The 24,059-nt window shown below is 43.3% G+C and overlaps 1 long non-coding RNA gene and 1 pseudogene across 1 annotated transcript; one reads left to right on the forward strand and one right to left on the reverse strand.

The window, feature by feature from the left end:
- The first annotated feature begins 12,015 nt into the window (after positions 1–12,015).
- Positions 12,016–12,305, forward strand: LOC102404238 (annotated as a pseudogene).
- A 2,529-nt stretch (positions 12,306–14,834) lies between these two features.
- LOC123333312 lies at positions 14,835–21,953 on the reverse strand. The gene is made up of 2 exons (XR_006550610.1): positions 21,548–21,953; positions 14,835–14,980 (listed from the first exon to the last, which is right to left on the reverse strand). It is a non-coding gene; the product is annotated as an uncharacterized LOC123333312 (long non-coding RNA).
- Positions 21,954–24,059: the final 2,106 nt, after the last annotated feature.

The following is a 24,059-nucleotide window of genomic DNA, read 5'->3' on the forward strand; positions in this document are numbered from 1 at the left end:
CCTGTGGCTGGAGAAGGGGAGCCATTCCCTTCTCCAGGGGACCTTCCCCACCCAGGGATCAAACCCAGGTCTCTTGCATTGCAGGCAGATTCTTTACCATCTGAGCCACCAGGGAAGCCCCAGGTTGAGATGCATCCCTGCATGGGCACAAACTGCCAGTCTTTCAGTTAATAGCCAAATGTGCTAACTGATTGTGCGTACAGTATAGTGATTCACAGTTTTTAACGGTTATACTACACTCATTATAACATATTGGCTATATTCCCAATATATCCTTGTAGCTTACTTTGTAAGTAAGTAAACTACCTAATGGACTTCCCAGGTGGTGCTAGTGGTAAAGAACCCGCCTGCCAATGCAGATTAGACATAAGAGACATGGGTTCGATCCCTGGGTTGGGAAGATCCCCTGGAGGAGGGCATGGCAACCCACTTCATTATTCTTGCCTGGAGAATCCCATGGACAAAGGAGCCTGGCGGGCTGCAGTCCATAGGATTGCACAGAGTCGACACGTCTGAAGCAACTTAGCACACAGGCACAAACTACATACTAGTTTGTACTTCTTAATCCCCTACCCCTATATCGCCACTCCCTGCTTCCGCCTCCCCACTGGTATCCACTAGTTTGTTCTCTATATCTGTAAGTCTGTTTCTTTTTTGTTATATTCAACTCAGCCCATTCTTTAGCCTTTCCCTCTTCTAATGACTGCCTTTCCCATTCAAGAGCCTAATTGTTACATTCTCTGTGTTTGTCATTTGCTAAGAAGGATGCAGATTTGGGCATGGATACTATATGGGAGAGAGCATTGGAAAAGTTGAGGATGGAGATACATTGTCTGCTGTTTCTGGAACATCTCATTGGTTTAAGGAAAATATCTGAAGCTACAAAATTCCAGAAACTCGAGAGTACCGTGGAAGAAGATGAGGGAATGTGATAATTGTAGGAAGAATCAAAGCTCATCAGCCTGGCCAAAACTCATTAAGTTCTTTCCTCAGTCTTGTGGCCTAGTTAGAAGGCATATCCGCAGGCTCACTTGAGGAGGGTATGCTTCAAGCCATCTTTATTCACTTGTTTAATGGTTTACCTCTAGACTATCTAAAGGCCTCTATTTGTATAGCTACTATCTTCCATCTACCTATTTAACCTGCAACTTCTTGGTTCAGGTTCAGTGGCTAAGTTGTGTCCAATTCTTTGTGACCCCATGGACCGCAGCACACCAGGCCCCTCTGTCTTTCACTGTCTCCCAGAGTTTGATCGAATTCATGTTCATTGAGTCAGTGACGCTATTGAACCATTCCATCCTCTTGCTCTAGCTCCAGCAATAAAAGCCTACTAATCAATTTAGTAGTCAGTAGGATTTATTGAGTGGACCCTTGGGTGAAATATTATAGAGAAAGTGCTACATAGAACCCTTAGTGCTTGCACTTTAGGATCTTAACAACCTAGGTAGGGCAAAAGAAGAAAAAAATGAAAAAAAGGTGAAGAAACCATGGGACCATGTTTGAAAGCATAGATGACCCACTTTCCTCATTTTCCTCATTTGAAAACAAACAAATTTGACTTCAGTGAGCACTAAGTTTCCTTTCGGATTCATCTCGGGACTGCTAGAAAAGGCCTTTAATAACACAAGGCATTAATAGAGAGGGGAATTCAGGATGGGGGGACACAGGTATACCTATGGCCAATTTATGTTGATGTATGGCAAAAAGCCATCACAATATTGTAAAGTAATTATCCTCCAATTCAAATAAATAAATAAAAATTTTAAAAGTCATTAATATTTAAAAAAAAAAGCTCAAAAAAAAAGTCATTAATAAAGAGCATGTTAATATGTTGAGTAAGAAAAGTCATATCATCAATTTAATAGATGCTAAGAAGACATCAATATTTCTCCCGGCAATCTTGATTCCAGCTTGTGTTTCTTCCAGCCCAGCATTTCTCATGATGTACTCTGCAGGTAAGTTAAATAAGCAGGGTGACAATATACAGCCTTGACGTATTCCTTTTCCTATTTGGAACCAGTCTGTTGTTCCATGTCCAGTTCTAACTGTTGCTTCCTGACCTGCATACAAATTTCTCAAGAGGCAGGTCAGGTGGTCTGGTATTCCCATTTCTTTCAGAATTTTCCAGTTTATTGTGATCCACACAGTCAAAGGCTTTGGCATGGTCAAGAAAGCAGAAATAGATGTTTTTCTGGAACTCTCTTGCTTTTTCCATGATCCAGCAGATGTTGGCAGTTTGATCTCTGGTTCCTCTGCTTTTTCTAAAACCAGCTTGAACATCTGGAATTTCACAGTTCATGTATTGCTGAAGCCTGGCTTGGGGAATCTTGAGCATTACTTTACTCAAAGTAAAGTAATGTAAAGTAAAGTGTGGGATGAGTGCAATTGTGCGGTAGTTTGAGCATTCTTTGGCATTGCCTTTCTTTGGGATTGGAATGAAAACTGACCTTTTCCAGTCCTGTGGCCACTGCTGAGTTTTCCAAATTTGCTGGCATATTGAGTGCAACACTTTCACAGCATCATCTTTCAGGATTTGGAATAGCTCCACTGGAATTCCATCACCTCCACTAGCTTTGTTCGTAGTGATGCTTTCTAAGGTCCACTTGACTTCACATTTCAGGATGTCTAGCTCTAGGTGAGTGATCATACCATCGTGATTATCTGGGTCATGAAGATCTTTTTTGTACAGTTCTTCTGTGTATTCTTGCCACCTCTTCTTAATATCTTCTGCTTCTGTTAGGTCCATACCATTTTCTGTCCTTTATTGAGCCCATCTCTGCATGAAATGTTCCCTTGGTATCTCTAATTTTCTTGAAGAGATCTCTAGTTTTTCCCATTCTGTTGTCTTCCTCTATTTCTTTGCATTGATCGCTGAGGAAGGCTTTCTTATCTCTCCTTGCTATTCTTTGGAAATCTGCATTCAAATTGGAATATCTTTCCTTTTCTCCTTTGCTTTTTGCTTCTCTTCTTTTCACAGCTATTTGTAAGGCCTCCTCAGACAGCCATTTTGCTTCTTGCATTTCTTTTCTATGGGGATGGTCTTGATCCCTGTCTCCTGTACAATGTCACGAACCTCCGTCCATAGTTCATTAGGTACTCTATCAGATCTAGGCCCTTAAATCTATTTCTCACTTCCACTGTATAATCATAAGGGATTTGATTTAGGTCATACCTGAATGGTCTAGTGGTTTTCCCCACTTTCTTCAGTTTAAGTCTGAATTTGGCAATAAGGAGTTCATGGTCTGAGCCACAGTCAGCTCCTGGTCTTGTTTTTGCTGACTGTATAGAGCTTCTCCATCTTTGGCTGCAAAAAATATAATCAATCTGATTTCGGTGTTGACCATCTGGTGATGTCCATGTGTAGAGTCTTCTCTTGTGTTGTTGGAAGAGGGTGTTTGCTATGACCAGTGTGTTCTCTTCGCAAAAGTCTATTAGCCTTTGCCCTGCTTCATTCCGTATTCCAGGGCCAAATGTGCCTGTTACTCCAGGTGTTTCTTGACTTCCCACTTTTGCATTCCAGTCCCCTATAATGAAAAGGACATCTTTTTTGGGTGCTAGTTCTAAAAGGTCTTGGAGGTCTTCATAGAACCATTCAACTTCAGCTTCTTCAGCCTTACTGGTCGGGGCATAGGCTTGGATCACCGTGATATTGAATGGTTTGCCTTGGAAACGAACAGAGAACATTCTATTGTATTTGAGATTGCATCCAAGTACTGCATTTCAGACTCTTCTGTTGACCATGATGGCTACTCCATTTCTTCTAAGGGATTCCTGCCCACAGTAGTAGATATAATGGTCATCTGAGTTAAATTCACCCATTCCAGTCCGTTTTAGTTTGCTGATTCCTAGAATGTCAACGTTCACTCTTGCCATCTCCTGTTTGACCACTTCCAATTTGCCTTGATTCAATGAACCTAACATTCCAGGTTCCTATGCAATATTGCTCTTTACAGCATTGGACCTTGCTTCTATCACTAGTCACATCCACAACTGGGTATTGTTTTTGCTTTGGCTCCGTCCCTTCATTCTTTCTGGAGTTATTTCTCCACTGATCTCCTGTAGCATATTGGGCACCTACCGACCTAGGGAGTTCCTCTTTCAGTATCCTATCATTTTGCCTTTTCATACTGTTCATGGGGTTCTCAAGGAAAGAATACTGAAGTGGTTTGCCATTCCCTTCTCCACAAGCTGGAATCAAGATTGCCGGGAGAAATATCAATCACCTCAGATATGCAGATGACACCACCCTTACGGCAGAAAGTGAAGAGGAACTCAAAAGCCTCTTGATGAAAGTGAAAGTGGAGAGCGAAAAAGTTGGCTTAAAGCTCAACATTCAGAAAATGAAGATCATGGCATCTGGTCCCATCATTTCATGGGAAATAGATGGGGAAACAGTGGAAACAGTGTCAGACTTTATTTTTCTGGGCTCCAAAATCACTGCAGATGGTGATTGCAGCCATGAAATTAAAAGACGCTTACTCCTTGGAAGGAAAGTTATGACCAACCTAGATAGCATATTCAAAAGCAGAGACATTATTTTGCTAACAAAGGTCCATCTAGTCAAGGCTATGATTTTTCCAGTGGTCATGTATGGATGTGAGAGGTGGACTATAAAGAAAGCTGAGTGCCGGAGAACTGATGCTTTTGAACTGTGGTGCTGGAGAAGACTCTTGGGAGTCCCTTGGACTGCAAGGAGATCCAACCAGTCCATCCTAAAGGAGACCAGTCCTGGGTGTTCATTGGAAGGACTGATGCTGAGACTGAAACTCCAATACTTTGGCCACCTCATGCGAAGAGTTGACTCATTGGAAAAGACTCTGATGCTGGGAGGGATTGGGGGCAGGAGGAGAAGCGGATAAGATGACAGAGGATAAGATGGCTGGATGGCATCACCGACTTGAAGCACATGAGTTTGGGTGAACTCCGGGAGTTGGTGATGGACAGGGAGGCCTGGCGTGCTGTGATTCATGGGGTCGCAAAGAGTCAGACACGACTGAGTGACTGAACTGAACTGAACTGAACTGAACTAAAGAAGACATTTGACAAAATTAAAAATGGCTATTGTTAAAAACATTTTTTTAAGAAAAAATAAAATTTCTCTCCCAAATTTTTTTTTAAAAAGCAAAATGACAGTTAAAAAATAACTTTTTGGCCGCACTGTGCAGAATGTGGAATCTTAGGTCCCTGACCAGGGATCAAACCTGCACCCGTTGCACTGGAAAATTCGGAGCCTGAACCACTGAACCACCAGGAAAAGTCCCCCCAAATGACTATTCTTTCTTTTTTTTTCTGTCCCCACCCCATGCCTATTCTTTTTCTAAAAAAACTTTATCTGACTGCACTGGGTGTGAGCTGCAGCCCTTCTACTCTCCGGTTGTGGCACACTGCCTCCGGAACGCTCAGGGTCAGGAGTTGAGGTACCCAGGCTTAGTTGTGCATTGGCACATGGAGTCTTCCCAGGCCAGGGATCAAACCAGTGTCCCCTGCATTGCAAGGTGGATTCTTAACCACTGGACCACCAGGGAAGTCCCTGAAAAATGACTGTTCTTAATTAAATCCACTTGAAAAAAAACGTATTCAACAAATGGTGGGGATTATTAATATCTTGGGTCCTTCTAGCTCTAAAGTTCTAGGGTTTTGAAATCCTTTCTTGGAACTGAGATTAGGTTTCTTGGAAGTGGGGAGGAAGGGTTCTGACTTGCAAAGAGAAAAACTAAAGATGCAGAGAGATAGGCAGGTAGGTATTAAACACCCAGACAGACTGTGACCAAGTAGAGATGGTCTCCCAAGTGTCCTGACAACAGGCCAGCCAAGGTTGCATTTCAGTTAAAGATAACAAAAAAAATCATTAGTTAGTATCTTTTATTATATCCTGGGGCTTCCCGGGTGGCGTGGTAGAGAATCTGCCTGCCAGTGTAGGAGACACAAGAGATTCGGGTTTGATCCCTGGGTCCAGAAGACTCCTCAGAGTAGGAAATTGGAACCTGTTCCAATATTCTTGCCAGGAAAATTCCATGGACAGAGGATCCTGGTGGGCTACAGTTCATGGGGTCACAAAGAGTCAGACATGACTGAGCAACTGAGCACACAGACTTATCACCTCCCAGGGACTGTGGGGTCCCAGGAAAGACAAATATGTATAAAATACAAAACCCCTCACCCTCGAGTAGCTCACAGGCTTAAATTAGGAAGATTCTCTTTTCCAAAGAGGAGTCCATGGTGTGCTACCTTTTAGGAAGATTCTCTTTTCTGAAGCAGGGTCTGTGGTGTGCTACCTTAGTACCTAGCAGTACCCAGTAGTGCTTAGTACACAGGGCAGCAAAGCAGGGACATTAACATAAATGGAAAATTTGAGATAATTTGTCATTTTTAAAATAAAAGCATTAAAGTAGTCATCAAAAGAGAAGTCAGAATTTTGTGTCACATCCTTACTTGTACTTAGTATTTTCTTGTATCTTGAAGCCATTTTGCTACAGATGTACACCGTACCGTAATCTTCTTGGATCTTAGGATCTTTAAAGTCTTAACTCCGTCCAACTCAGCTCAGTGTGTTCTGCAAATGGGAAGGGATTCCAGAGAAAGAAAGACCTTTGGTGATAAGGGCAGTGTGGAAATAGCTTCTAGACTTTTTCAGACAAGACTTCTAGATCCTAAGGTCTAAAAGAAGAGGGATCAAGTTTGCTCAGTACCACCAGGTGGCAGGAGTGAGCTGCCCAATGACTCGATCTAGCCCCACTCTCCAGGGCTTGTTCACACCGCCAGAGCATTGGCACTTTTTGCAGGTGACAACAGCAGAGTCGCCAGTGCCAAGGTAAGGGCTAGGGTGAGAAGAGTCCTCAGAGGGTTATGGTACTGGTTCTGCACCTTCTCCCCCAGTCTTGACTCAGAGAAGGCAAGACTCTTGTCAAAGGTTTAAATGTGTCCAGATTCCTAGGCCAGAATTCAGCAAGCAGGGGTCTGTTTTTTGCCCTACCCACCAGCCTACCAGCCTTTCACAGACATTCCCTGAGCATCTACTATGTGCCAGACATGTGCTAGAAGTGTCCACAATAGCATTTTACAGGAAATGTGCAATCTAGTAGAAGGAAACCTGGTAAACATCCATGCTCCTACGATACGGCGGCAGTCCAGGGTAGTAAAAGTGGCTGTCTTAAAAGTCAGACAGACTTAGGTGTGAATTCAAGTTCCACCACTTGGTAGCTGTGCAAATTCTGTGAGCCTCAGTCTGCCTGTCTGTAAAATGGGAGTAAATGACTCTCATAGAAGACCCAAAAGATGTTATATGAAAATTCACCGCCTAAATTTTTTTAAATAAAAGAAATAAAATTCACTGTCTGCCACATAGCTGATGGGCTTTCCAGGTGGGGCTAGTGGTAAAGAATCTGGCTGTCAAGACAGGAGACACAAGAGACATGGGTTCGATCCCTGGGTCGGGCAGATCCCCTTGAGAAGGAAATGGCAACCCACTCCAGCATTCTTGCCTGGGAAATCCCATGGACCAGAGGAGCCTGGCGGGCTACAGTCCACGGGGTCACAAAGAAACGGACATGACTAAGCACTCACTACTCACATAACTGTTATTATCAGTACTAAACACTAGGGAAACAGTACCCAGCTTACTCTTGAGGAGACTTTCTACCCAGAGGTCACCACCCAGAGAAGGTGACCTCTGGGTAGAAAGTCGAATGATCAGATCAGATCAGATCAGTCGCTCAGTCGTGTCCGACTCTTTGCGACCCCATGAATCGCAGCACGCCAGGCTTCCCTGTCCATCACCAACTCCCGGAGTTCACTCAGACTCACGGCCATTGAGTCAGTGATGCCATCCAGCCATCTCATCCTCTGGCGGCCCCTTCTCCTCCTGCCCCCAATCCCTCCCAGCATCAGAGTCTTTTCCAATGAATCAACTCTTCGCATGAGGTGGCCAAAGTACTGGAGTTTCAGCTTTAGCATCATTCCTTCCAAAGAAATCCCAGGGCTGATCTCCTTCAGAATGGACTGCTTGGATCTCCTTGCAGTCCAAGGGACTCTCAAGAGTCTTATCCAGCACCACAGTTCAAAAGCATCAATTCTTCAGCGCTCAGCCTTCTTCACAGTCCAACTCTCACATCCATACATGACCACAGAAAAACCCGTAGCCTTGACTAGACAAACCTTTGTTGGCAAAGTAATGTCTCTGCTTTTGAATATGCTATCTAGGTTGGTCATAACTTTCCTTCCAAGGAGTAAGCATCTTTTAATTTCATGGCTGCATTCACCATCTGCAGTGATTTTGGAGCCCAGAAAAATAAAGTCTGACACTGTTTCCACTGTTTCCCCATCTATTTCCCATGAAGTGGTGGGACCGGATGCCATGATCTTCATTTTCTGAATGTTGAGCTTTAAGCCAACTTTTTCACTCTCCACTTTCACTTTCATCAAGAGGCTTTTGAGTTCCTCTTCACTTTCTGCCATAAGGGTGGTGTCATCTGCATATCTGAGGTTATTGATATTTCTCCGGGCAATCTTGATTCCAGCTTGTGTTTCTTCCAGTCCAGCATTTCTCATGATGTACTCTGCATATAAGTGAAATAAACAGGGTGACAATATACAGCCTTGACGAACTCCTTTTCCTATTTGGAACCGGTCTGTTGTTCCATGTCCAGTTCTAACTGTTGCTTTCTGACCTGCATACAAATTTCTCAAGAGGCAGATCAGGTGGTCTCTTCCCATCTCTTTCAGAATTTTCCACAGTTTATTGTGATCCACACAGTCAAAGGCTTTGGCATAGTCAATAAAGCAGAAATAGATGTTTTTCTGGAACTCTGTTGCTTTTTCTATGATCCAGCGGATAAGTGGAAGATTTAGAGAGTAAGGGGGGAGAAGAGGTATCAGTGGGTGGCGCTAGAGGGAGATTCCCAGAGAAGGAGTAGATGGACAAACTGGGAGGATGAATGCACACTCTAGTTTACCAGCAACTGGGACATGGAAAAGGATTACTGTCTGGAGTTCAGGCTGATGTAATCTGGATTATCTCCAGGAATCAACATGCATTTAGTGAGTACCTACTCTGGAGAGTCCCTTGGACTGCAAGGAGATCCCACCAGTCCGTTCTGAAGGGGATCAGTCCTGGGATTTCTTTGGAAGGAATGATGCTAAAGCTGAAACTCCAGTACTTTGGCCACCTCATGCGAAGAGTTGACTCATTGGAAAAGACTCTGATGCTGGGAGGGATTGGGGGCAGGAGGAGAAGGGGCCGCCAGAGGATGAGATGGCTGGATGGCATCACTGACTCGATGGCCGTGAGTCTGAGTGAACTCCGGGAGTTGGTGATGGACAGGGAGGCCTGGCGTGCTGCGATTCATGGGGTCGCAAAGAGTCGGACACGACTGAGCGACTGAACTGAACTGAACTCTGAGCTTCTTTCAAACATTGTTCAGCTCAGTTCAGTTCAGTCGCTCAGTCGTGTCCGACTCTTTGCGAACCCATGGATGGCAGCACGCCAGGCCTCCCTGTCCACCAATTCCCAGAGTTTGCTCAACTCATGTCCATTGAGATGGTGATGCCATCCAACCATCTCATCCTCTGTTGTCCCCAAACATTTCCAGCACTGTAAGAGATAACAAAGATAAATGAAAAATAAATAAATAAAGGCCTGACCTGTTATCTCATGAAGCCTACAGAGGTTGAGAAGATAAAAGGGCAGGGCCTCATACTTCCTGCTCCAAACCTTACTAGTCTGACCCTCCTTACCTCTGGCCTTCTCATTCAGGATATCCAATCAACACCAAGTCCATCTGTGGTGGACTGCCCGCTCCTTACTGCACACATTTTTTTTTTTGCTTCCCATACCAGGACGCATGTGGAATGTTAATTCCCCTACCAGGGAGGGAACCTGCACTCCCTGCAGTGGAAGTATGGAGTCTTAACCACTGGGCTGTTGGGGAAGTCCCTAGCACCCACATTTTTACACCACTCCTCTCAAGTCTCAGGCAGTAAATAGTCTCCCTGCAGTGTGAGAGACCCTGGTTCGGTCCCTGATCCCTGTGCTGGGAAGATCCCCTGGAGAAGGAAATGGCAACCCACTCCAGTATTCTTGCCTGAAGAATCCTATGGATGGAGGAGCCTGGCAGGCTACAGTCCATGGGGTCACAAAGAGTCTGACACTACTGAGTGACTTCACTTTCACTTTCTCAAGTCTAGCTTAAATGTAACGCTTGCTGTGAGGAAAAAAAAAAGAAAACCTTAAAAGACAGTCTATCAATAAAATTGTTTTCACAGTTCTTTCCAAGCTATAGTGGAACTTCCCCTGCAGCAACTCATTTGATATTTACAAATACCTTATCAATTAGGTAAGTATTGTTCCGTTTCTTCCCTCCCCATACATACCTTTCTCCTTTTTCTGTGACGCCACAATCAAGGATCTTAGTTCTCTTAACAGGGATTGAACTGTGCCTTGGGCCGTGGATGTGCAGAATCTTAACCACTGGACCTCCATGGAAGTTTCAACCACATTTTTATTTTAAAACTATCACCATGAGAAAATATTGCCAGGAACAAAAAGGAACATGTGTGAGGATATTCATGAAAACCTTTTGGTATTGGGAAGCTGTTTTATCTATCCCTAAGAGAAGCCTGTTCAACAGAAGTGATGAACTAGACATATCTATTGTAACATGGATAAATCTTAAAGTGTTGTGTGATAAAACAATTATAGCACAATTAAATTCTACGTGCAAATTAAACACATCCACAAAACAAACATGTATATATATTCAGGGACAAAGAAATACATTAGAATGATGCTTATAAGGAGGAGGGAGAGGGCTTAGGAATGAAGACAGGAAAAAAATAAAATGGAGAGGGGCCTTGTATGAACTCAAATGATGACAGTGTTAACCTAAAACAATAAAATAGTTATTTTACCATCAAAATAGGTTTGTTCTGAAACAGCAAAGAATTGCAATTCAGGACAAGCAATCTACGGTGGCCTGCAATCTATGGTGACCCACAGGTAAGTACAGAGAAGGAGAGGACCCCTACTTTATATAGAGCGCCTGTTACAAAGAGTCTATTGAGGGACCCTGGGAGTTGAGTGCTGTGGCTTGTCATTGGCTGAGCTGTTGCTGGGCAAGGAGAACCTCTTCCTCTTGCTGGTAATAGTAAGGGATAGGGTGTGAGAGCTTCCTCTTCTCACTTCCAGACTCCATTTTGAATGAGGTTTCTCTTTATTAACTGTCATGATAGTGTACTACTGAAAAACCACGCACCTCAAATGGGACGTGAACCCAGGGGCCAGAACTCAAACCCAGCCAGAACACAGGCTGAGTGGGAGGATTATTCCAGTTAGTTCAGAGAAGGGGCGGAGATTTCTAGGAACTGGGCCACCACCCACTTTTGGCCTTTTATGGTTGGCCTCAGAGCTGTCATGCCACTGGTGGGTGTGTTATTTAGCATATGCAAAAAGGTATTGCATATGGAAAAACCCCTGATGCTGGCAAAAATTGAGGGCAGGAGGAGAAGGGGGCAACAGAAGGTAAGATGGTTGGATGGTATCACTGACTCAATGGACATGAGTCTGAGCAAACTCCAGGAGCTGGTGAAGGACCAGGAAGCCTGGCGTGCTGCAGTTCATGGGACTGCAAAGAGTCCAACACGACTAAACGACGACAACAGCAAAGGTATTACAATGAGCATATAATGAGGCCTAAGGTCTACTGGATGTTAAATCTTCTGTTATCCTGAACCTCTTTGGTTCTAATTGATCTTAAAGAAACTACAGTGAGCAGTCCTGAAGAGAGATCTTAGTTCCCTGCCCAGGAACTAAGGGTAGCCTCAGTGGAAATCAGGAATCCTAGCTACTAAACCACCAAGGGCTAGAGGCTAGAAGCAAAGTGGCCCTGGCTCTTTCTCCTGTTTGAAAGCAAAAATGTTTCAAGGAGGCAGAAATTGTAAAACCTTCATCATCAGTCTTCCGGTGGGATCGAGGGGCAGCAGCGTACGGTGAAGGACACAGGCCGTGGCGTTTGAACCCCTTGAAAGATTGAGATCATGGCAGGTCCAGAAGCTGACGTTCCATTTCACTGGTATCAAAAAATATTTCAACTCGTACACTCTCACAGGGAGAATGAATTGTGTGCTGGCCACATATGGAAGTATTGCTTTGATAGTCTTATACTTCAAGTTAAGGTCTAAAAAAACTCCAGCTGTGAAAGCAACATAAACAGATTCTGAACTGTACATTATCTGTTAAGTTCCCATGCCTGAAGAAGCTAATGTCAACTCATCATGTGATACTCAGTTTGTACAATAAATTATGAACCTGGGAAAAAAAAAAAAAGCCTTCATCATCAGAGACACATTACACGTGTGAGAACACATTGAGAAGATTGTTTTATTTAAGTAAAAAGCAAGGCAGAAATACACATCCAGAGAGAAATGTATGGGCATCCTCTCTGATGAGGTGGAGTGCAGTAAAGAGGTGATTTATTTTTAAAAATTTGTTATTTATTTGGCTGCACTGAGTCTTAGTTATGGCACGTGAGATCTTCCATCTTCAGTTGCGGCGTGTGGAAACTTAGTTGTGGTATGCCAGACCTAGTTCCCTGACCAGGGATTGAATATGGGCCCCCTGCGTTGGGAGTGCAGAGTCTTAGCCACTGGACCATCAGGAAAGCTCAAGAGGTGATTTAAATCTCTTTTATAGGGACTTACCTGAGTGGTCCAATGGCTAGGACTCTGCACTCCCAATGAAGTGTTCCCATGTTCAGTCGCTGGTCAGGGAACAGGGTTCCACATGCCACCTCTAAAGGATCTGGCCTGCTGAAACAGACCTGATGCAGTCAAATAAATAAATAAAAATATTTTAAAAAATCTTTTATATAAGATAGTCTTTCCAGGTTTTTGTTTACCTTTGGTCAATTATCTTCTTTCTTTTTTCACACCTAATCTGTTCTAGGATTTCTCCCCAATATACATTTGCAACTTTTTGTTAAAATGGATCCCACTGCAGAGGCCTGTGGGTATGTCCACACTTATTATGGGGTTGCACTGCCTCCCTTTCTGATCCCTCAAGGAGCCTTCCTGAGTATGTGTTGACAGGGAAGTTTTCCTTGATCTCAGGAGTGCTCATCTTATCTATTCATTCCAGCAGAGCTCAGCTTCTGCCACTAGCTTTGTCCTTGAAGTGTCTGGGTGAGAACAAAGCTTCAATTTTACTTCACTTGACAGACATCAGCTGGCCAGCTAGGGGCCCATCTAGCTGTTAGGGGAAGCACACTGAAACCGCCAAACCTGGCCAGTCACCATAGTAACCATTTGTGTGAGTTATTTTATGTGAGTTATTTTATGACAGGTGGTCCTGGTAAGGAACATGGAACTGACAAGCCACCACCAATCGGGAGAATTCGGGAAAGGTCAAAAGAAGACATCATGTGTCCGATCACCTCCTACGATCCTTCTCGCAGACATCCATCTTGGCTGAGCAATGACTGCACCACCTGGAAGGACCCTGTGTCAGAATGATTGGCCAAAGACAATCCAGAAACTAATCCCAAAGCCATAAAACCCAAGACTGCTAGCCACGAGGCAGAGCAGTTCTCCTGGGCTCCCTTACCCTACTGCTCTCCACCCAGGGGGCCCTTTCCAATAAAGTCTCTTGCTTTGTCAGCAAGCATGTCTCCTTGGACAATTCTTTTCCGAGTGTTAGGCAAGAGCCCACTCTTGGGGCCCTGGAAGGGGTCCCCCTTCCTACAACATATCTCTAACCTCATAGCCATAATATGTCATTCTTTTAAAGATTGTGCCCTATCGTCTTCCCTATTTCACTATGAACCAAAAAATATGATTAACTTATTGACTCTTTGCACCTAAATTGAAAAAGTTAATAATTATAGGTTCTGGACTCTCATTTTCCCATTTAAAATACTTCAAAATTCTCCATAATCTAGAAGATAAAGTCCAAGTCTATGGCTAGAACTTAAGTGTTACTTAGCTATTTTGCCTTTGCTCTGTCTGAAATATCCTTATAACTGGTTTCCAACTCTGGCTTCACATTGAAATGACTTTACAAGCCTTAAAAATGTATAGACACAGAGAAAGACCAATACTGTATGTTTTCACTTATACGTGGAATCTAAAAAAACAAAACAAGTAAATAAAACAGAAAGAGGCTCACAGGCACAGAGAAAAAACTAGTGGTTAGCAGAGGCGAAGGATACCTAGAGGTATAAACTATCAGTTATAAAATAAATAAGTCACAGGATTGTAACACATAGCACAGGGAATATAATCAATATTTTATAATAACTTTGAAAAAAAATGTATAGATATCTCAGCCTCAACCAACCCCAATCAATCATTCCAATTGATTTAATTGGAATGGAGTGGGGTCATGTATGAGTGGTTTTTAAAAGATCCACAGGTAAGTTAAGAATCATGAACTCCAACTCAGTTCAGGGTTTCCAGGCTAGATTAGGGTCCCCTTATGTGTTAATCTCTGTGAAATTTCTATTGTCCAATTATCTGAAAGAAAAGGAAAAGAAAGTGAAAAGTGGTTCAGTAAACAATCTGCCTGCACTACGCGGAACCTGAGTTGGATCCTTGGGTCAGGAAGATCCCCTGGAGAAAGGAATGGCTATCCACTCAAGTATTCTTGCTTGAAGAAGTCCATGGACAGAGGAGTCTGGCAGGCTATAGTCCATGGGGTCATAAAGAATTGGACTAACACTTTAACACTGAGTGACTAACATTTTCTATGTGTTTACTCTATCACTGTGCAATTTCTATTGTTCAGTTATCTGAATATTTCATCTCAGCCTAGTGGGACTGATTGAGCCTTTTATGTTTTACTCTTCTGCTTCAAATCTTTTAATGACTTCCATTACCCCCAAGATAAAATCCAGACTTCTTAATGAATCCTACAACTCCTCCTACTCCCAGCTCTCCTTTAATGCATTTATCCATTCAACCTTCATCAAGTGTCTATTATGAGTCAGGCACTCTAGAAGACAGTGGAGACAAAGAAGCAAGTAAGAGCAGCACAATCTTCTCTCTGGTGGAGCTTACAATTTGGGAGGAAGACAAAAGTTGAACAAATAATTACAGGGTTATAGAAACTCCTGTTTCAGGAGTTGGAGAAGGAAGGTTTCCCCAGGAGTTAAGAGTTAAACTGAGTGCAGAAAGAACACTAGAAGTTAGTTGGGGGCGGAGGGAGAGAGGAGTGCTCCAGGCAGAAGGAGTAGCGAAGTAGGACGATGGCTGGGGGAAGATCATGGTATGTGGGAAGAACTGAAAACATGTATGGACGGGAAGAGGGAAATGGAGACCAAACTTGAAGCCTAGTTGACTCAGAGACTTAGGGTCTCCCAACTTAGACAAGTTAAAGTTGGGAGACTTTATCCCAAGGGTGCCGGAAAGCCTAGAAAAGGTTTAAGCAGGGGAGTGTAGTATAATCAGATAAACTTTTTAAAGAATACTCTCAGTGGATATACAGTGGAGCCAAGATTAGATTTGGGTGTTCCCAAATCTTATCAGCCTCTCCTTTGTAGATGATATCCTGGAGTCTTTTCACACTGATGATCTGCAGCAGGGCAACAACTGGCAAGGTCTTGTGTGCTCAGTCCTGTTGGACTCTTTTCCACCCCATGGACTGTAGCCCACTAGGCTGCTCTGTCCATGGAATTTTCCAGGCAAGAACACTGGAGTGGGTTGCCCTTCCCTACTTCAGGGGATATTCCTCTTGGAGTCTTTTACTGATGCTTAAATCCATCCTCTGTGACTAGTTTGCTTTAGCTAAAAGATTGGAATTGAACTGTATTTACTAACTCTTGCAGAATGGCAGTGTAACTACTCACTGTTGTTGGGTCATCCAGTAAACACTAACTGAGAGTCTATTTTGTGCCAGCACGTCCAAGTGCTGGTGATACTTGGTAAATACGACCCAAGGATTTCCCAGGTTCAGTTCAGTCGCTCAGTTGTGTCTGACTCTTTGTGACCCCATGGACTACAGCATGCCAGGCCTCCCTGTCCACCACCAACTCCTGGAGTTTACTCAAACTCATGCCCATTGAGTTGGTGATGCCATCCAGCCATCTCATCCTCTGTCGTCCCCCTTCTCCTGCCCTCAATCTTTCCCAGCATCAGGGTCTTTTCAAATGAGTCAGTTCTTCACATCAGGTGGCCAAAGTATTGGAGTTTCAGCTTCAGCATCAGACCTTCCAATGAATAATTAGGACTGATTTCCTTTAGGATGGACTGGTTTGATCTCCTTTCTGTCCATGGGATTCTCAAGAGTCTTCTCCAACACCATAGTTCAAAAGCATCAATTCTTCAGTGCTCAGCTTTCTTTATAGTCCAACTCTCACATCCATACATGACCACTGTAAAAACCATAGCTTTGACTAGATGGACCTTTAGAATTCACCTGTCAGTGCAGGACACATAAGAGATGTGGGTTCTATTCTTGGATTGGGAACATCCCCTGATGTAGGAAATGGCAACCCACTCCACTATTTTGCATGGAAAATCCCATGGACAGAGGAGCCTGGCGGGCTATAGTTCATAAGGTAGAAAAGAGCTGGACATGACTGAGTGATTGAATACACACACACAAAGTACAAAAAGAAAGATGGATTTGATCTGTTAAAAAATAGGTCCTATTGCATAGATAACAATAACAAAATTAAAAGGCAACTGATAGAAGAAAATATGTCTAATACTTTTTTAAAAGGGTTAGTATCTAGTATTTATGTATATTTAAAAGTGTAAAATAGAACTTCCCCAGTGGTCCAGTGATTAAGAATCCACCTGCCAATGCAGGGGACATGAGTTCGATCCCTGGTCTAGGAAGATTCCACATGCCAAGGGGCATACTAAGCCTGTATACCACAACCACTGAATCCCATGCTCTAGAACCTGTGCTCTACAACAACAGAAGCCACAGCAAAGAAAACCCACGCACTGCAGCTAGAGAGTAGCCGCCACTCACAGGAACCAGAAAAAGCCTCAGTGTAGCAATGCGGACCCATCGTAGCCAAAAATAAATATAAATAAATAAATAAATAAAATTAAAACAAAATAAAAGACAGCAATTTTAGAAAACAATTTGGCAGTTTCTTATAAAGTCAACACCGAAATGAGATTGATTATATTCTTTGCAGCCAAAGATGGAGAAGCTCTATACAGTCAGCAAAAACAAGACCAGGAGCTGACTGTGGCTCAGACCATGAACTCCTTATTGCCAAATTCAGACTTAAACTGAAGAAAGTAGGGAAAACCACTAGACCATTCAGGTATGACCTAAATCAAATCCCTTATGATTATACAGTGGAAGTGAGAAATAGATTTAAGGGAGTAGATCTGATAGAGTGCCTGATGAACTATGGAATGAGGTTCGTGACATTGTACAGGAGACAGAGATCAAGACCATTCCCATAGAAAAGAAATGCAAAAAAGCAAAATGGCTGTCTGGGGAGGCCTAACAAATAGCTGTGAAAAGAAGAGAAGCGAAAAGCAAAGGAGAAAAGGAAAGATATAAACGTCTGAATGCAGAGTTCCAAAGAATAGTGAGAGGAGATAAGAAAGCCTTCTTCAGCGATCAATGCAAAGAAATAGAGGAAAACAACAGAATGGGAAAGACTAGGGATCTCTTCAAGAAAATCAGAGATACCAAAGGAACATTTCATGCAAAGATGAGCTCGATAAAGGACAGAAATGGTATGGACCTAACAGAAGCAGAAGATATTAAGAAGAGATGGCAAGAATACACAGAAGAACTGTACAAAAAAGATCTTCACGACCCAGATAATCACGATGGTGTGATCACTGACCTAGAGCCAGACATCCTGGAATGTGAAGTCAAGTGGGCCTTAGAAAGCATCACTACGAACAAAGCTAGTGGAGGTGATGGAATTCCAGTGGAGCTATTCCAAATCCTGAAAGATGATGCTGTGAAAGTGCTGCACTCAATATGCCAGCAAATTTGGAAAACTCAGCAGTGGCCACAGGACTGGAAAAGGTCAGTTTTCATTCCAGTCCCAAAGAAAGGCAATGCCAAAGAATGCTCAAACTACCACACAATTGCACTCATCTCACACACTAGTAAAGTCATGCTCAAAATTCTCCAAGCCAGGCTTCAGCAATATGTGAACCATGAACTTCCTGATGTTCAAGCTGGTTTTAGAAAAGGCAAAGGAACCAGAGATCAAATTGCCAACATCCACTGGATCATGGAAAAAGCAAGAGAGTTCCAGAAAAACATCTATTTCTGCTTTATTGACTATGCCAAAGCCTTTGACTGTGTGGATCACAATAAACTGGAAAATTCTGAAAGAGATGGGAATACCAGACCACCTGATCTGCCTCTTGAGAAATTTGTATGCAGGTCAGAAAGCAACAGTTAGAACTGGACATGGAACAATAGACTGGTTCCAAACAGGAAAAGGAGTTCGTCAAGGCTGTATATTGTCACCCTGCTTATTTAACTTATATGCAGAGTACATCATGAGAAATGCTGGACTGGAAGAAACACAAGCTGGAATCAAGATTGCCCGGAGAAATATCAATAACCTCAGATATGCAGATGACACCACCCTTATGGCAGAAAGTGAAGAGGAACTCAAAAGCCTCTTGATGAAAGTGAAAGTGGAGAGTGAAAAAGTTGGCTTAAAGCTCAACATTCAGAAAATGAAGATCATGGCATCCGGTCCCACCACTTCATGGGAAATAGATGGGGAAACAGTGGAAACAGTGTCAGACTTTATTTTTCTGGGCTCCAAAATCACTGCAGATGGTGACTGCAGCCATGAAATTAAAAGACGCTTATTTCTTGGAAGGAAAGTTATGACCAACCTAGATAGCATATTCAAAAGCAGAGACATTACTTTGCCAACAAAGGTTTGTCTAGTCAAGGCTACGGGTTTTTCTGTGGTCATGTATGGATGTGAGAGTTGGACTGTGAAGAAGGCTGAGCGCTGAAGAATTGATGCTTTTGAACTGTGGTGCTGGGGAAGACTCTTGGGAGTCCCTTGGACTGCAAGGAGATCCAAGCAGTCCATTCTGAAGGAGATCAGCCCTGGGATTTCTTTGGAAGGAATGATGCTAAAGCTGAAACTCCAGTACTTTGGCCACCTCATGTGAAGAGTTGACTCATTGGAAAAGACTCTGATGCTGGGAGGGATTGGGGGCAGGAGGAGAAGGGGCCGCCAGAGGATGAGATGGCTGGATGGCATCACTGACTCAATGGCCGTGAGTCTGAGTGAACTCCAGGAGTTGGTGATGGACAGGGAGGCCTGGCGTGCTGCAATTCATGGGGTCGCAGAGTCGGACATGACTGAGTGACTGATCTGATCTATAAAGTCAAACATATCTTTACTATAATACTGTTGCTGCTGCTAAGTCGCTTCAGTCGCGTCCGACTCTGTGTGACCCCAGAGACGGCAGCCCACCAGGCTCCCCCGTCCCTGGGATTCTCCAGGCAAGAACACTGGAGTGGGTTGCCATTTCCTTCTCCAATGCATGAAAGTGAAAAGTGAAAGTGAAGTCCTCAGTCATGTCCAACTCTTCGCGTCCCATGGACTGCAGCCTACCAGGGGCCTCTACCCATGGGATTTTCCAGGCAAGAGTACTGGAGTTGGCTGCCATTGCCTTCTCCACCATAATACTGCTAAGTAATAATAGCAAATAAGCTACTGACACACCCAACAATGTAGAATAATTTTGAAACCATTATGTTGAAGAAAGAAGCTAGGGCAAAAAAGAAAGTACATAGCATACAATTATAATCTGGGGAAACCCTAGACAAGATAAATATAATTTTTTCTAGAATCAATTCTAGAAGTCAGAAAGCAAGTCAGTGGCTGCCCATGGACTGAGGCGAGAGGGGAGTTGGCATGGATTGTTCAAAGGGAAGGGGTATGGGAAACTATTTAGGGTAATGTTCTGTATCTTGATTGTTGTGATGGTTACATGGATATATACATTTGTCTAAACTCATCAAGATGCACATTTAAAATGAATGCATTTTATTGTATAAAAATTATACCTCACTGAAGTTGATTGTCTTCTATCTCAAAAGCAAGCAAACAAAAACATGACAACTGACAGGGAGAAAATATTTGACATATTGTTAACAAAGAATATGGCATATACATAAGAGCTTAAGTCAAAGGATTCAATAGAAAAATGGACAAAGTACATAAAGGACAACTCACAGAGGACAGAATACAAATGCACAGTAACAGAAGACACCTGTTCTTATAAATCTCAATTAATCAGGAAAAAACAAATTTCAATAATGGAATTGTTAGATTGACAAACATTTTTCTTTTTTTTTTGTAATGTTTTAGCCTAAAGGCATTAGGGATCTTAATTCCCCAACCAGGGATGGAACCCCTGGCCTCTGCAGTGGAAGTGCAGAGTCTTAACCACTGAACCTCCAGGGAAGTCCCAACAGCAATTTTAAAAATTGTTTGAGAATTCAGGGAAATTATCACTTTCACAGTGTTGATATGAGTGCAACTGGAAATATATTTGGAAGATAATTTGGCAGTGTATCAAAATTTTAAATATGTCTTGATTCTGCAATTCTTTCCTGGAGAACTCCGTGGACAGAGAGGCCTGGCAGGCTACAGTCTATGAGGCTGCAAAGAGTTGGGACAAGACTGAGCTACCAACACTTTCACTTACTTTCATACTGATAATACTGACATGTACTTAACTGTGTGCTGGGATTCCTACCATACTTCAACCTTTCCACCCACTAAATACTCGTTTCCTCATTTTATAGATAAGGAAGAAAAGGAGGTTAAGTGACTTGCCCAAGGTCATAATAGCTACAGAGCCAGGATTCGCACCTGTCTTCAGAATCTGTACTCTGAACCATTATGCTGTACAGCTCTCTACTGTCCTAAATGCCGTGTGCTGTGCTTAGTTGATTAGTTGTGTCCAACTCTTTGAGACTCCATGGACTGTAGCCTGCCCGACTCTTCTGTCCATGAGGTTTCTCCAGGCAAGAATACTGAAGTGGGTTGCCATTTCTTCCTCAAGGGGATTTTCCCAACCCAGGGATCGAACCCAGATCAAAACCTGCTTTGCAGGCAGATTCTTTACCAACTGAGCCACCAGGGAAGCCCAAGAATACTGGAATGGGTACCCTAGCTCTTCTCCAGAGGATCTTTCTGACCAAGAATTGAAATCAGGTCTCCTGCATTGCAGGAGATTCTTTACCATCTGAGTTACCTTAATCAACTATACTCTAGTATAAAATAAAAAGTTAAAAAGCCAGATATTTACTATCTATTATGTGGGGGGGGGGGGTAGGTTAATGATGGGCGCAAACTGACTGTCTCAAATCTTATACAAAGACCTGATGTCATGTATTACTTGAGTAGTAAAAACAAAAACCAAGCAGATTGAAAGAAAGAAAGAAACCAACCCCACAACGAAAGCAAAAAAGATTGACTACATTTCCACTTAATTTCTCTACAACTCTTCCAGATAAGTAATAATATTCTCATTTTATAGATGAGCAATTAAGGCTCCAAAAAGTTACTTGCCTCAAGTTACATACCTTCTAAGCCTGGATATGAACTTTGGTCTGTGGCTCCAAGACCCAATTCACTTCTCTCCACTGGGCCTTTGGCAGTGAGAGTCCAGAGTCTTAACCACTGGACCACCAGGGAATTCCCAGAAATTGAGTTCTTGAACTACTACTACAAGGAAGGCCACTCCAGGCACACATCTGTATGTGTGTAAATATGATAGCATGGAGCAAACCATTTGACATATTTTATGAATGATAGTTGAGTGGGAGAGCTTTGCTCTCTAGGTGAAAGGTTAGTCCTGAAAAGATTTGATTGACTTGTACTGATAATGAAGCACAAGCTGGAAGATTGCCGGGAGAAATATCAATAACTTCAGACAGGCAGATGACGCCACCCTCATGGTAGAAAGCAAAGAGGAAATAAAGGGCCTCTTGATGAAAGTGAAAGAGGAGAGTGAAAAAGCTGGCTTAAAACTCAACATTCAAAAAAATAAGATCATGACATCCGGTCCCATCACTTCCTGGCAAATAGATGGGGAAAAAATGGAAACAGTGACAGACTTTATTTTTTGGGGCTCCAAAATCACTGCAGATGGTGACTGCAGCTTGCCCCTTGGAAGAAAAGCTATGACCAACCTACTAGAGAGCATATTAAAAAGCAGAGAGATTACTTTGCTGACAAAGGTCCGTCTAGTCAAAGCCATGGTTTTTCAGTAGTCGTGTATGGATGTCAGAGTTGAACCATAAAGAAGGCTGAGCGCTGAATAATTGATGCTTTTGAACTGTTGTGTTGGAGAAGACCCTTGAGAGTCCCTTGGACTCCAAGGAGATCAAACCAGTCAATCCTGAAGGAAATCAGTCCTGAATATTCATTGGAAGGACTGACGCTGAAGCTGAAGCTCCAATACTTTGGCCACCTGATGTGAAGAGCCAGTTAATTGGAAAAGACCCTGATGCTGAGAAAGACTGAAGGCAGGAGGAGAAGGGGACAACAGAGGATGAGAAAGTTGGATTGTATCCCTGACTTGAAGGACATGAGTTTGAGTAAACTCTGGGAGTTGGTGATGGACAGGGAAGCCTGGCGTGCTACAGTCCATGAGGTCACAAAGAGTGGGACAAGACTAAGTGACTGAACTGAACTGAACTGATGATGAGCTATTTCTTATCAATATAAGACTCCCTGGGGCCTATCTTGCAGAGGGTCAACTTGGAGATAAGGAATCCATTGTCTGTAGTAACAAGTAAACAATGTTGGGTTCACCTGACTAGGATAGTGGCTAAGAATATGGAGAGGGAGGAAGGGATGAAATTGAGATATTTGTGGAATAAGATTGATGGGACTCAGTGACTGATGATAGAAGATGAGACTCAATGACTGAGGATGGTAGAGGTCTGAAGAGAGTACAAGTTTGTTGGGGAGAAAACTGAGCACAAGGTCCCTCAAAATGGAATCCTTTTCTGAATTCCCTGGTGGTCCAATGGTTAGGACTCTGCACTCTAACTGCAGAGAGCTTCCTTGGTGGCTCAGAGGTTAAAGTGTCTGCCCGCAATGCAGGAGACCTGGGTTCGATCCCTGGGCCGGGAAGATCCCCTGGAGAAGGAAATGGCAACCCACCCCAGGATTCTTGCCTGGAGAATCTCATGGACAGAGAAGTCTGGTAGGCTACAGTCCATGGGGTTGCAAAGAGTCAGACACGACTGAGTGACTTCACTTACTCTAACTGCAGAGGGCCCAGGTTCAATCACTGGTAGGGGAACTAAGATCCCACAAGTTGCACAGGTAGGCCCCTAAAAAAGGATCCTTTGTGTACACATCTTTTTCATTGCCTGTAAGATAGGATATAATCCCCTGGAGGAGGAAATGGCAACTCACTCCAGTATTCTTGCCTGGAGAACTCCATGGACAGGTGAGCCTGGAGGGCTACAGTTCATGGGGTCTCAAAGAGTCAGACATGACCGAGGGACTAAGCATTCATGCACGAAAGCACGCCTTTGAGAAAGGATGTTATAATTAGCTGAGTATGAGTCAGCCTCCTCTACTAAGCCATGATTTCCTTAAGGGAGGACCATGTCTCCTTTGTTTCATCTTCCCCAGTGTCTACAGCTCTATCTTGTATAGAAACGTTCAACTCTGAATAAAAGTGCACAGCAGAGAGACTGGCGTTCGTTTGGGGAGCAAGGAATGGTGGGGGATACAATTATTTTTTATTTTTGGCTGTGTGGCTTGTGAGATCTCAGTTCCCCGACCAAGGATCAAACCTGGGACCCTGGCAGTGAAAACAGATAAGTCTTAACCAGTGGACCACCAGGAAATTCCTTGGTGGGGGATAATCACACAAGCTGGGAGGCAGGAAGTTCTCCAGCTTAGTGCCTCCCTCTTCAGCCTTGGTCAGAAGCCTGCCCCTCAGGAAATCACTCCATTTTTTCCCCTGAGTCCTTTACTTTTCTGGGTTAGTCACAGTGTGTGATAGATGCTGTGATGCTGACTGGCTCACACATGGGTGGCTGCTGTGCAGGGAAGAGTATCTTCCCCAAATTC

Source organism: Bubalus bubalis, chromosome 4 (assembly GCF_019923935.1).
Source record: "Bubalus bubalis isolate 160015118507 breed Murrah chromosome 4, NDDB_SH_1, whole genome shotgun sequence".
Classification (NCBI taxonomy): Eukaryota; Metazoa; Chordata; class Mammalia; order Artiodactyla; family Bovidae; genus Bubalus; species Bubalus bubalis.